This window comes from Magnolia sinica, chromosome 6 (genome assembly GCF_029962835.1).
Source record: "Magnolia sinica isolate HGM2019 chromosome 6, MsV1, whole genome shotgun sequence".
NCBI lineage: Eukaryota > Viridiplantae > Streptophyta > Magnoliopsida > Magnoliales > Magnoliaceae > Magnolia > Magnolia sinica.
Window position 1 is genome coordinate 25,003,772 of NC_080578.1, and position 15,234 is coordinate 25,019,005.

At 38.3% G+C, this 15,234-nt stretch overlaps 1 long non-coding RNA gene across 1 annotated transcript; it reads left to right on the top strand.

The window, feature by feature from the left end:
• Positions 1 to 9,669: 9,669 nt before the first annotated feature.
• LOC131249928 (uncharacterized) lies at positions 9,670 to 10,778 on the top strand. Its single transcript, XR_009172904.1, has 3 exons — positions 9,670 to 10,120; positions 10,230 to 10,316; positions 10,387 to 10,778. It is a non-coding gene; the product is annotated as an uncharacterized LOC131249928 (long non-coding RNA).
• The last annotated feature ends 4,456 nt before the right edge of the window (positions 10,779 to 15,234 follow it).

The following is a 15,234-nucleotide window of genomic DNA, read 5'->3' on the forward strand; positions in this document are numbered from 1 at the left end:
CATATGGCCTAATACATCCGCAAGCTCTGTTGCATCTTAGGGAGCCTTCTTTATTGCCGAATTTAAGAAAGAAGCAGTGGAAAGAAATCTGCCATGAACGTCGATCGTCTTCCCACCGCTTCAATCCGAGTCAGACTCAGCTCGGGCATGCCGTTTTTCAGGCTTTCACTGTCGGGTGATGTCCCTAGTGTGGGAAGAGAGTGAGGGAGAGAGAAATTAGGAGAAGAAAGAAAAGAGAGAGAGGATAAAATGAGGGGTGGTTGTTGCACCGGCTTGAATCGACCTGAGCCTGACTCGCTATCGAGTTGCAAACTCGAGTCAGGCCAAGTTCTTCTGGGTCCAGATGTTGCTGGACGTGTGGGCCTGAGTGGGGAGAAAAGAGAAGGAGAAGAAGAAGAAGAATGATGCACCGGCTTGGTTCAAGCCGAGTCGTGGTCGCGACTCATGCCGAAAACGCCCCAAGTAACGATGAGTTCGGCCTGAGTTAGGTTCTGGTTTAGCCCAAGAACTCTGCTGGGTGTATGAGCTTGAGAAAGGAAAAGAAAAATAGAAGAAGAAGAAGAAGAAGAAGAAGAAAGGAGAAAGATGTTGCCTTCTTCACTAGTTTTTGTCGAGTCAACCTGCTGACTCGTTTGGAACTCAGTGCAACCAAGTGTGCTGGTTCGGTCCAGGAAAAGGAGAAAGAGAAAGAAAGAATAAAGGAGGGAGAGTAGGAAATGGTGGTTGCCGGGTTGAGCTCAAACCGAGTCAAGTCGTTGGGTCGAGTCATGTGAGTCGGGGCTGATCCGGGTGTTATCGATCTTGTCCAGCCATATTTTGCTAATGAAGGGAACATTATCTTGTTTAGGTATGGAACTCGACTCATGACCAAGTTATGAACCAACACTTTTACCGAGTTAAATCGGTTCCTACCTGATGGTAAACCATTTTGTGGTTGTACTCATATAGTTTGGAAAGCCATTGTCATAGGTTCGAGTCTTCGAATCTGAATAAGTCGGATTGCGCCAAGAAATTCAAGTGAGTTGATTCTAAGTCATGGTTTAAAAGATTAGCAGAATCGCATTACCATCATCATCATGATTATTATTATTATCATGGCTTGTTAATAAATTATCTATACTAATACTAGTTATTATAGACAAAAAAAATATAATTATTAAATACTAGTGTTTTGTTTTGTCACTTTTAAATATTATCATAAATAGCATATCATAATATTAATTATCATCATTAGTGTTACTATAACTGTTGCAATTACTAAACGTGGTTAATCATTGCTAGGTTAATTTGGCTAGTATTAGTTATTAGATATTAACATTTATCATGCTATTCCTATTTTGTCATTAGAAGGTTATTTATTTTAAGAATAATGTTGTTAGTGTTAATAGATAATTATTACTTATCTCTACTTGAATTTAATATTATTATAAACTAATTATAGGAGTTAAATTTCAAACTCTAAACCAAAGTCTAAGATTAGATTAATGGATAAAACCCTAAACCTCGGTAAATCCAAACCCTAGGTTAAGACCTTAACCATGAATAGCGAATAAAGCTTGGCTCTAACTGTATAACTTTACAATTTATGGTAGGATTTGACTCTAAGGGAACACGCATTCCCTAGCAATACTGGTGGGCAATTCAAAACATAAGGTGATGACTTTTCCCCTTAAGCTTTCCATCTCTAAATTAGATCAATGATAGCTTTTAAATTGATTATAAATGATACCTTAGAAGTTGATTAAGCACATGATTAGCTTGCTTGGATATATATTTGATAATTGATCATGAATATCAAATGCACATGCTAGATCTTGGTTCATTTAATAGATCTTGAATTGTATCTATACTTGTACTTAAGTTGTACTTTATTAGAATGGTACCCTAGTTCGATACTTGATCTCTATACTAATTGGATATGCTCTTGTACTGTTGACAAGACACATATGAATTGAAATTTCTCTAGTCTGTGAGGTGAATCCTTTATTTAAGAAAGAGAGTCCGTACTCAGGGTGCAATGAGATTGATTGAGATAGAAATAGACCCTCAACATGGAGGTTATGTTAGTGGCAATTTATTCATGGGACTTACCATCTATAGGGTGATTCCACCTATTTGATCGTGGGATGAACCATTTGACATTTTTATCGCCGTTGCTTATTCGTGTTTAAGGCATGCCTACCGACTCTTTTTTAGTCGTTTTTGTCACGCCCTAAACTCGAAAACTGGGCTCATAAAATTTCTGATTGCCAAATCCGGCACCGATAGCCTCCGTAGTACCCCATTCTCAGCTCTCGATACCAGGTTCCGATCCTGAGATCCTTCAAGAAAGATTTTTAATATTAATTTGATTTATAATAAGTATAACCATAAGCATAATCCAAGAACAATAACCACAAGAACACCATCACAAAATTTACTATGATAAAAAACTTTAAGGTACAATACGTAAACAGATAATAATAACGAAAACTCCTGAAGCTCGACTGCACGCTCCCGCTGCGACTAAGCTACGACTGCGTCTTGGCGTCACATCAATCATGCATAAGCTTATAAAAAGCTTAGACGGTGGTGTAAGTGTGTGCGCAATATGAGCGTGCTCAGAATGCAATATCACAGTAATGCGAAATCATGTTGATGAGTCCATGAATGCAATCAGCCGTACCAAGGCTATGCGATGCAAGGCATGAATGCTATCGACCACACCAAGGCCATACGATATAAGGCCTATATAGCCAATGTCATGTGCAAGATGCAGCTCAAGCATACCAATCTACATATCAATCCAGCTCATCTATGGAGCATCATATATCAATACAGTTCTCAGTGGATAATCACCAGGGTTTACTAAACTCCAAATGACACTGCCCCATCCTCAGGCATGCAGTCCAAGTGGGTGTAAGAAACCTCACTATCCGCCTGACCAATAGCTTGCCAATATCTATCTGGCACGTCGATAGCGGACCCATTTACGAGTTGGTCACACTTAGCCTAGCAATGCCCCCTACCCTCAGGCGGGTAAGGCCACACCCCCTTCTAACCGACCACGACACAGTGGGAGACGCGGCCTCCTGATATTCAGCCCTTATGCGCTCATATATCTACTCGGTCTCGATGTTGGAGTCATACTCTGATATCATCGGGTTTAGAAATTTTCACTCAGGGATATTTATGGCGCCCCGATGCTAGTAACAGTATTTTCAGTGTCCGATCCTGCCATCCACGATATGCCTGTGGAGGCCACAGCCCTGATGTCGCTAGGGTGTACAGTAATCATGTCACACTGATGTGAGATGCATGAATCACACTATCAGTCATGCAGCAAATCCTGCGCGTACCGTGCGCTCATGTGGGTAACTCCTATCAGGGAGTCCCATAAACAATCTGCTCATTGACATATGCTATGATCAGTCACTCCTCATATCAAGCATACATATGATGCGTATGAGCATGAATCATGGAGTTATACTAAGCATGTAATATGGTGATGAACTATCTTCATAACGAAGATGGGCCTAGACAGCCTATACACAACAAGTAGGGGCCTAACAGTGGGCCCTAGGGAGAGTTACAATGCGGACATTTAACCATCATTGCCCTTACAATATGGACGTCAAACCATCATTGCTCCCAAGGCATGGACCATTATAAACATCATTACATACATCACATTAGGCCTCACACAAAGGCCTCACGTACATCTCTTTAGGCCTCACTTATGGGCCTCAAATATATCACAATGGGCCTCATCATATGGGATTCATATACAACGCATTGGGCCACAACAATGGGTCTCACATACATCAAGTGGGCCGCATCAACGGGACATATCAATGGGCCTCATATACATTAAGTGGGCCGCATCAATGGGCCGCACCAATGGCCCTCATATACACCAAGTGGGCCGCACCAATGGGCCTCATATACATCAAGTGGGCCGCATCAATGGGCTGCACCAATGGGCCACATCAACGGACCGCACCAATGGGCCTCATATACATTAAATGGGCCACATCAACGGGCCGCACCAATGGGCCTCATATACATCAAATGGGCTGCATCAACGAGTCACACCAATGGGCCTCATATACATCAAATGGGCCGCATCAAAGGGCCGCACCAATGGGCCTCATATACATCAAATGGGCTGCATCAACGAGTTGCACCAATGGGCCTCATATACATCAAATGGGCCGCATCAACGGGCCGCACCATCTACACCATTCATTTATATCTTAAAGATCATTTTAGAGCATTTCCAAGAAAATAAATCATATCGAAAGATTATTTGGACCCTACCACAAGTAATAGTGGTGATAATGATTTCCACCGTTGAAACCCCACAGGGCCCGCCATAGCGTTTATTTCTCATCCAATCAGTGCATATGGTCACAAAGACCTGAATTAAATGGAAAAACAAATATCATATTGATCCACAGCTTCTGTGCACCCAAAAGGGTTTCAAGGGTAGCCGTTCAATCCCCCACTGTTTACTACAGTGTGGTCCACCTGATAGATCTGCCTCATATATTTTTTTTGTCTCAAGCCTTAGGACGAGCTCACCGAATGGGATGGACGGTTTGGATGTAACACACTCACCAAGGTGGCCCACCATCCAAGCAATGGATGGTGAGGATCCACATGCACATCATGGTGGACTACACATGCACTGATGATGGGGTCCACGTCCCAACTAGACAGTGGGGACCCCACACATGCAGGGTGGGTCTCACCGTCCAGTAAGTGGATGGATGGTGTGGATCTTCTCACATACAACAACACTAGCTAGTGTATGGTGGGCCAGCCAATCCGCTCTCTAATCAGGTGGGTCCCACGTGGGGCTCACCACTTACATATATGCATATATATATATATCATACATATATATAATATAATATTATAATATCATACATATATATAACATAATATTATATTATATTATTTTTTTTAAAAAAAACATTAGGCTAGTATCTAACGTCTAGGGCTTGGACGGCTTGGATATAAAACACGTAAATCGTGGTGATCCCCACCGTCCAGACCATTAGACAGTGAAGTGGATATGCAGCACGTGTGGGCCCCACATGGATGAACGGTTTAGGTATACAACATACCTCGTCATTAGGGCCCACAAAACTTGTTGGCGTCACTCCCTCAAGAGGTATGGAAGGTGTGTGTGCAACACATACGCCATGAGGTCCTACCGTCCAGACTATCTGGACGATATGGATACAACATATACATGATGGGTGGTCCACGTGGTGTGGCCCACCAAAGTTTTGGATCAGCTGACTTTGTGTCCAACAGCTGCTGAACGGTGCACATACCACACATAAATATGGTGGGGTCCACATCAGTGGGCCACCCGACTAATCAAGCTGAAATTTATATTTTTTCCTTTGCCTGGGACTATCCAGCAAGGTGGGCTCCGCTATTAGATGGCATGGATATAGCACATCCTAGTGGGCCACACATACACATATCATTATCACCATATAAAAAAAGAAAGAGAGAGAGAGAGAGAGAGAGAGAAGTGGAGGGACCCCACCACTATGGACCGCTCTTTGATCATAATACATACATCAAAGTGGGTCCCATCATAAGTGGGCCCTCAAATGAAAATCAACGGTGGATCACTCATCGATGACACTCCTACTTTAGCTCATTGGACTCCTAAGCTTCTTGGCTTGCTCTTTGATGGTGGATGATGAAGATTGGATGGCTAAGATGGGAGATTGGGTGGTAGCGAGTGGGCCATACTAAGCTCTCTTTGGGAAGAGCTAGGACGTTGTCTCTCTCTTGGGGTTGCTTGGGGAATGGGTTGAGAATGATACAGAGAGAGAAGTGATGGGATGAAATGAGATAGGTGAGTGACGCGTGAGTGATGGGTGGAGTGGTTTGTGTAAGAGATGGGATGGAAAGGTATGGGTGGAGAGAGAGAGCATTGACTTTGGGAATGGGAGAGGGATGGGATAGGTAAGGTTGTGTACTTGACTTTGATTGATGGATTGATGTGATGTGTTGTAAAGATTCTCTCGGTATTCATAACGCGTGATATTTTTCTCGAAATAAATGTAAGCCCACAATTCTTGGCCTGGGTATCGCATTGGCGCATGAGACATGACGTTGGAATCGCGTTGACGGCGCGGTCGCTAGGATACAAGTTTCAAGTCGAGTCGATATAGATATACAGGATGTGACTTAAGGTGGTGCACAGATGCCGATTACAAGTTGCGGGTTGCCAGAATTCGACAGGGAGGACCGCAGAAGCTTACAGAATGGTACAGTCTAGGATACAGGCCTTACAATTGTATTTTAGTATTTTTGACATTCATTTCCACTCAACGTACGATGGTAGTTTTTCATACATTGAGAATTGATTGGTCAGGTGTTGATGAGTTCTATCCACACCCTAAGGCGGTAGGCTCATAGGCCAAGGATGGTGGTCATAGGACACTATGCCCGAGACGTCGGCCTACGCTGGGTGATGAGCTCCTGTAGTGACCTTGAGCTTTATTAAACCGGCTGATTGTAATTGGACTAATAATGGCTTAGCTAATCATGCATACATGTATATTTACGTTGACGGGTGGATATTTCTGGATGCTGTAGCACTTGCCTCCGAGTTATTGGGGTATCGTTTCGCTAGCTGTCAGACCACCAACTATCAATTTACATACGTGATGTACGATAGACAGTTATTATGCGGTATGTGATATACACACGTGATATGCTTCGCTAATGGCCAGCCTTTGCCTGGGTGACGAACCCAACTTTCGAACGGATGAGCATCCCTGGGTTGATGATGCATTCACGCATCCATGCATATAATAAGACTACATTGCTATATTTTGTTTGTCTGGATGTTTCCATGCTATTCCTGTCTAAGGCAGTGGTGCGTAATCTTGACGAAAATTCACACTGAGTTGGTCACTCATCCATCAAATATATAACCGTATAGGTAGCACAGGTGGCTTAGGTGATTTTCAGGTTCAAAATAATGAGGAGCCGAGTATAAGTGTCAGGGATGCACGGTTGTATTGTTATGAGAAGCTGCGTAGTCTTGCGGCTCAAATTTACATGCATTCTATTATTTCTCATGTATTAAATCATGTCAATCTTGTACTTATTAATTTCAGAGATATTAGTTTGTATAAGTCATTATGGGCAACCTCTTGTATATTCTAAATATAAATGTAAATTTTCTTTTATGTTAATTTGTCTATTCTACACTAAAATGCTAACTCTGAAAGATAAAGAAAAAAAATATGAAATTTGGCTCTCTAAAGGTTAACACTCGGGTTTTTGCGAAACGAGTCAAATACTCGGATCTTGAAAACATGGGGTGTTACACCTTCACCCTCACATCCCCCTTTATAACCACTTTACTACTCGTGGATCCTTTGTGGAGTTCTCTCGACAGCAACTGGAGGTAAGAAATAGATTCTATTATCTAATATAACATTTTGGGTTAGGTTTTTTAGTACTTACAATGGTTCGTATGATTATTTAGTCTTTGGTGGATTTTCCCTATCACCCTAATCGTAAGAGCGCTTTGATTCGGGCGAATTATTGTAAAGGTGCGGACCATTATGCCTAGGTTTCCATTTATCAACCATTGATGGTCTCAATTAATGATTTCTTGTTGTGAATGATTTATAAATAACTAGCATGTTCATATTTTGTATTTGACTGTAATATGTGTCATTGCTTGTCTATGCATGCTCACATGTTTGATAAAATGACTAAGTGATTAAATGTGTTATTCTAATGATGCTCAAATGTTTGATTGAATGCTTAATTGAATGTGTTGATTTGTTGATGCTTACATGTTTAATTAAATGCTCCAGTGAGTGTATTACTCTGTTGAGGCTCACATGTTTGATGAAATGCCTAAGTGTTTGCGTTGTTGAATTTATGATTCTTATGAAACCTCGCAATAATCGCATGATAAGTTGTTAATAGGTCCATAGTGATATTAGAATTGCCTATGATGTTGGATCAGTTGGCTAACTGCCCGAACTAAAGGAGTGGCCCAAGTTAGGGCAGCTACCCTAGGCTTATTCAATCAACCCGGGTTGAACACGGATGACCGACAGTAGCCAGACTATACGGGATGCTCGCACCCAATGTCGATTGCACCGGGGTTCTCCCATGTCAATCGAATTAGTCCACTAGATAATTGATCATGTATGTTCAAAATGTATGACACGACCAAATAGAATTTAGGATACCTCGTTCCCAATGGATATGTCCATTCATAACCATTAGTGTGATACAATCCCACTAAGACTCGTGAGTCAGACATTGTCGTATAGGACATCGTGTCCAAGCTGTCGGCCTATGCTGTGGGTGATGAGCCTCAACTACCAAAAAAAGGGGCAAAGGCTACGGATAAAATCCGTAGCCATAGACCTATGGCTACGGACTAAAACCGTAGTTAGTCCGTAACACGACCGTCGTTGTAGGTGCCATAACAATAAGTCTGGAACCTATGGCTACGGATTTAATCCGTAGCTATAGGTTAAATAGCTACAGATATAATCTATAGCAATTATGTCTGTAGCAAAAACTTCAAACAGCTACGGATATTATTTGTAGCTGAAAGTTCGTAGCAATAAGCCAAAATTGAAAAGGCTACACCTGTCTGATTAGTGGCTACGGATTTAATCCGTAGCTATAAGTTAAATAGCTACAGATATAATCCGTAGTAATTATATCTGTAGCAAAAACTTCAAACAGCTACGGATCTTATTTGTAGCTGAAGGTCCGTAGCAATATGCCAAACTTGAAAAGGCTACACTTGTTTAATTAGTGGCTACGGTCAATATCCGTAGCTATTTTGTACATTGACAAATTAAATCATTTGTTCATTCAATTACCACCTATACAATCATTCATTCATTCAATTACAATCATTCATTTATTCAATTACAATCCTTCATTCAACCAATTACATCATTCATTCATTCAATTACAATCCTTCATTCAATCAATTACAATTACAATCAATTACAGTTACAATTACAATAATACTAAAATTACAAATCTTTGGCTTCATTAGAGAAATGTGCTCGACTTCACTCTGAAATTTCAACAGCTACTAAAATTACATCATCCTACAAACAGTCATGTCATTCATAAATTAGAATGCCCATTGGGGAAAAAAAAGACAGTGAAAGAAGTGCATCACGTATAACCACTTTTTTTTTTCTTAATGAATTAAAAAAAAAAAAAAAACTCAAAGAGGAATGAAATTGACACAAAAAAAATGGTCTCACCATATGATTATAAGTTTTGGTTTAGGTTTAGGTTATAGGTTTAGGTTAAGGTTAGGCTATAGGTTATAATTAAGTTTAGGTTACAGGTTAAGGTTTAAGTTATAGGTTTTGGTTTAAGTTTAGGTTAAGGTTTAGGTTTAGGTTTAGGTTATAGGTTATAGCTTTTGGAAACTTGATTATAGGTTAAGGTTTAGGTTTAGGAAATCGGGTTCGGGTTCGGGATCGGGTTTAGGTTTGGGTTTTCAAGTTTAAGTTTAAGTTAAGTAGTTGAGATTAGGATTAGGTGTAGGTTTGGGTTTAAGGATTTGAGAATACATTTAGGTTTTAAGTTAAAGATTTAAGGAAAGGTTATAAGTTTAGGTTAGGTTTAGGTTTAGGTTTAGGTTTAGGTTTAGGTTATAGGTTATAGCTTTAGGGAATTGAGAATGGGTTATGGTTTAGGTTTAGGAAATCGGGTTCAGGTTCGGGATTGGGTTTAAGTTTGGGTTTTCAAGTTTAGGTTTAGGTTAGGGAGTTGAGATTAGGATTAGGTGTAGGTTTAGGTTTAGGGAATTGAGTTTAGGTTATAGGTTTAGGGAGAGGTTAGGTTTAGGTTATAGGTTTTGGGATTTGGGAATAGTTTTAGGTTATAAGTATAGGTTTAGGTTAGGTTATAGGTTAAGGTTTAGGGATTTGAGTTTAGGTTATAGGATTAGGTTACGGTTTAGGTTTAGGTTATAGGTTTTGGGATTTGAGAATGGGTTCGGGTTTAGGTTATAGGTTTTGGTTTTGGTTTAGGTTATATGTTTTGGTTTAGGTTATAGGTTTTTGGATTTGAGAATGGGTTCGGGTTTAGGTTATAGGTTTTGGTTTTGCTTTAAGTTATAAGTTTTGATTTAAGTTATAGGTTATAGGTTTATGTTAAGGTTTAAGTTTAGGTTAAAGGTTTTGGGATTTGAGAATGAGTTCAAGTTTAGGTTATAGGTTTTGGTTTTGGTTTAGGTTTTGGGATTTGAGAATGGGTTCGGGCTTAGGTTATAGGTTTTGGTTTTGGTTTTGGTTATAGGTTTTGGTTTTGGTTATAGTTTATAGGTTTAGGTTAAGGTTTAGGTTTAGGTTTAGGTTATAGGTTTTGGGATTTGAGAATGGGTTCGGGTTTAGGTTATAGGTTTTGGTTTTGGTTTAGGTTATAGGTTTTGAGATTTGAGAATGGGTTCGGGTTTAGGTTATAAGTTTTGGTTTTGGTTTAGGTTTATGTTATAGGTTTTTGGATTTGAGAATGGGTTATGGTTTAGGTTTAGGAAATCGGGTTCAGGTTTGGGATTGGGTTTAAGTTTGGGTTTTCAAGTTTAGGTTTAGGTTTAGGTTAGGGAGTTGAGATTAGGATTAGGTGTAGGTTTAGCTTTAGGGAATTGAGTTTAGGTTATAGGTTTAGGGAAAGGTTAGGTTTAGGTTATAGGTTTTGGGATTTGGGAATAGTTTTAGGCTATAAGTATAGGTTTAGGTTAGGTTTTAGGTTAAGGTTTAGCGATTTGAGTTTAGGCTATAGGTTTTGGTTTAGGTCTAGGTTTAGGTTTAGAGACTTGAGTTTAGGTTATAGGTTTAGGGAAAGGTTAGGTTTAGGTTATAGGTTTTGGGATTTGGGAATAGTTTTAGGTTATAAGTATAGGTTTAGGTTAGGCTATAAGTTAAGGTTTAGGGATTTGAGTTTAGGTTATAGGATTAGGTTTAGGTTTAGGTTTAGGGATTTGAGTTTAGGTTATAGGTTTAGGTTTAGGTTTAGGTTTGGGTTTTGGGATTTGAGAATGGGTTCGGGTTTAGGTTATAGGTTTTGGTTTCGGTTTAGGTTATAGGTTTTGGGATTTGATAATGGGTTCAGGTTTAGGTTATAGGTTATAGGTTTTGATTTTGGTTTAGGTTATAGGGTTTTGATTTAGGTTATAGGTTAACAGTTTAGGTTAAGGTTTATGTTGAGGTTATAGGTTTTTTGGATTTGAGAATAGGTTCGGGTTTAGGCTATAGGTTTTGGTTTTGGTTTAGGTTATAGGTTTTGGTTTTGGTTATAGGTTATAGGATTTGAGAATGTGTTCGGGTTTAGGATATAGGTTTTGGTTTTAGTTTTGATTATATGTTTTGATTTAGGTTATGGGTTATAGGTTTAGGTTTTAGGTTTTGGTTTTGGTTTTGACTTAGGTTATAAGTTATAAGTTTAGATTAAGGTTTAGGGAAAGGTAATAGGTTTTGATTTAGGTTATAGGTTATAGGTTTAAGTTTTGATTTATGTTATAGGTTATAGGTTTAGGTTAAGGTTTAAGTTTAGGTTATAGGTTTTGGGATTTGAGAATGGGTTCGGGTTTAGGTTATAGGTTTTGGTTATAGATTTTAGGTTTAGGTTATAGGTTTAGGGATTTGAGAATGGGTTCGGGTTTAGGTTATAGGTTTCGGTTTTGGTTTAGGTTATAGGTTTTGTGATTTGAGAATGGGTTCGGGTTTAGGTTATAAGTTTTGGTTTTGGTTTAGGTTTAGGTTATAGGTTTTTGGATTTGAGAATGGGTTATGGTTTAGGTTTAGAAAATCGGGTTCAGGTTCGGTATTGGGTTTAAGTTTGAGTTTTCAAGTTTATGTTTAGGTTTAGGTTAGGGAGTTGAGATTAGGATTAGGTGCAGGGTTTAGCTTTAGGGAATTGAGTTTAGCTTATAGGTTTAGGAAAAGCTTAGGTTTAGGTTATAGGTTTTGGGATTTGGGAATAGTTTTAGGTTATAAGTATAGGTTTAGGTTAGGTTATAGGTTAAGGTTTAGGGATTTGAGTTTAGGCTATAGGTTTAAGTTTAGGTCTAGGTTTAGGTTTAGGGAATTGAGTTTAGGTTATAGGTTTAGGGAAAGGTTAGGTTTAGGTAATAGGTTTTGGGATTTGGAAATAGTTTTAGGTTATAAGTATAGGTTTAGATTAGGTTATAGGTTAAGGTTTAGGGATTTGAGTTTAGGTTATAGGATTAGGTTACGGTTTAGGTTTAGGTTATAGGTTTTGGGATTTGAGAATGGGTTCGGATTTAGGTTATAGGTTTTGGTTTTGGTTTAAGTTATAGGTTTTGGTTTATGTTATAGATTTTTAGATTTGAGAATGGGTTCGGGTTTAGGTTATAGGTTTTGGTTTTGGTTTAGGTTATAGGTTTTGATTTAGGTTATAGGTTAACGGTTTAGGTTAAGGTTTAGGTTTAGGTTATAGGTTTTTAGATTTGAGAATGGGTTCGGGTTTAGGTTATAAGTTTTGGTTTTAGTTTAGGTTTAGGTTTAGGTTATAGGTTTTTGGATTTGAGAATGGGTTATGGTTTAGGTTTAGGAAATCGGGTTCAGGTTCGGGATTGGGTTTAAGTTTGGGTTTTCAAGTTTAGGTTTTGGTTTAGGTTAGGGAGTTGAGATTAGGATTAGGTGTAGGTTTAGCTTTAGGGAATTGAGTTTATGTTATAGGTTTAGGGAAAGGTTAGGTTTAGGTTATAGGTTTTGGGATTTGGGAATAGTTTTATGTTATAAGTATAGGTTTAGGTTAGGTTATAGGTTAAGGTTTAAGGATTTGAGTTTAGGCTATAGGTTTAGGTTTAGGTCTAGGTTTAGGTTTAGGGAATTGAGTTTAGGTTCTAGGTTTAGGGAAATGTTAGGTTTAGGTTATAGGTTTTGGGATTTGGGAATAGTTTTAGGTTATAAGTATAGGTTTAGGTTAGGTTATAGGTTAAGGTTTAGGGATTTGAGTTTAGGTTATAGGATTAGGTTATGGTTTAGGTTTAGGTTATAGGTTTTGGGATTTGAGAATGGGTTCGGGTTTAGGTTATAGGTTTTGGTTTTGGTTTTGGTTATAGGTTTTGGTTTAGGTTATAGGTTTAGGTTATAGGTTTTTGGATTTGAGAATGGGTTCGGGTTTAGGTTATAGGTTTTGGTTTTGGTTTTGGTTATAGGTTTTGGGATTTGAGAATGGGTTCGGGTTTAGGTTATAGGTTTTGGTTTTGGTTTAGGTTATAGGTTTTGATTTAGGTTATAGGTTAACGGTTTAGTTTAAGGTTTAGGTTGAGGTTATAGGTTTTTGGATTTGAGAATGGGTTCGGGTTTAGGTTATAAGTTTTGGTTTTAGTTTAGGTTTAGGTTTAGTTTATAGGTTTTTGGATTTGAGAATGGGTTATGGTTTAGGTTTAGGAAATCCGGTTCAGGTTCGGGATTGAGTTTAAGTTTGGGTTTTCAAGTTTAGGTTTAGGTTTAGATTAGGGAGTTGAGATTAGGATTAGGTGTAGGTTTAGCTTTAGGGAATTGAGTTTAGGTTATAGGTTTAGAGAAAGGTTAGGTTTAAGTTATAGGTTTTGGGATTTGGTTTAGGTTATAAGTTTTGGTTTAGGTTATAGGTTTTTGGATTTGAGAATGGGTTTGGGTTTAGGTTATAGGTTTTGGTTTAGGTTATAGGTTTTGTGATTTGAGAATGGGTTCGGGTTTAAGTTATAAGTTTAGGGAAGGGTTTAGGTTTAGGTTATAAGTTTTTGGATTTAAGTATGAGTTATGGTTTAGGTTTAGGAAATTGGGTTCAGGTTCGGGATTGAGTTTAGGTTTGGGTTTTCAAGTTTAGGTTTAGGTTTAGGTTAGGGAGTTAAGATTAGGATTAGGTGTAGGTTTAGGTTTAGGGAATTGAGTTTAGGTTATAGGTTTAGGAAAAGGTTAGGTTTAGGTTATAGGTTTTGGGATTTGGGAATAGTTTTAAGTTATAAGTATAGGTTTAGATTAGGTTATAGGTTAAGGTTTAGGGATTTGAGTTTAAGCTATAGGTTTAGGTTTAGGTTATAGGTTTTTAGATTTGAGAATGGGTTCGGGTTTAGGTTATAAGTTTTGGTTTTAGTTTAGGTTTCGGTTTAGGTTATAGGTTTTTGGATTTGAGAATGGGTTATGGTTTAGGTTTAGGAAATCGGGTTCAGGTTCAGGATTGGGTTTAAGTTTGGGTTTTCAAGTTTAGGTTTTGGTTTAGGTTAGGGAGTTGAGATTAGGATTAGGTGTAGGTTTAGCTTTAGGGAATTGAGTTTAGGTTATAGGTTTAGGGAAAGGTTAGGTTTAGGTTATAGGTTTTGGGATTTAGGAATAGTTTTAGGTTATAAGTATAGGTTTAGGTTAGGTTATAGGTTAAGGTTTAGGGATTTGAGTTTAGGATATAGGCCGGTTTAGGTTTAGGTGTAGGTTTAGGTTTAAGGAATTGAGTTTAGGTTATAGGTTTAGGGAAAGGTTAGGTTTAGGTTATAGGTTTTGGGATTGGGGAATAGTTTTAGGTTATAAGTATAGGTTTAGGTTAGGTTATAGGTTAAGGTTTAGAGAGTTTAGGCTATAGGTTTAGGTTTAGGTGTAGGTTTAGGTTTAGGGAATTGAGTTTAGGTTATAGGTTTAGGGAAAGGTTAGGTTTAGGTTATAGGTTTTGGGATTTGAGAATAGTTTTAGGTTATAAGTATAGGTTTAGGTTAGGTTATAGGTTAAGGTTTAGGGATTTGAGTTTAGGTTATAGGATTAGGTTACGGTTTAGGTTTAGGTCATAGGTTTTGGGATTTGAGAACGGATTCGGGTTTAGGTTATAGGTTTTGGTTTAGGTTTAGGTTTAGGTTTAGGGATTTGAGTTTAGGTTTAGGTTTTAGGTTTAGGTTTAAGTTTAGGTTTGGGTTTTGAGATTTGAGAATGGGTTCGGGTTTAGGTTATAGGTTTTGGTTTTGGTTTAGGTTATAGGTTTTGGGATTTGGGAATAGTTTTAGGTTATAAGTATAGGTTTAGGTTAGTTTATAAGTTAAGGTTTAGGGATTTGAGTTTAGGTTATAAGCTTAGGTTTAGGTTTAGGTTTAGGGATTTGAGTTTAGGTTATTGGTTTAGGTTTAGGTTTTAGGTTTAGGTTTAGGTTTAAGTTTGGTTTAAGTTATAGGTTTTGATTTAGGTTATAGGTTAACGGTTTAGGTTATAGGTTTTTGGA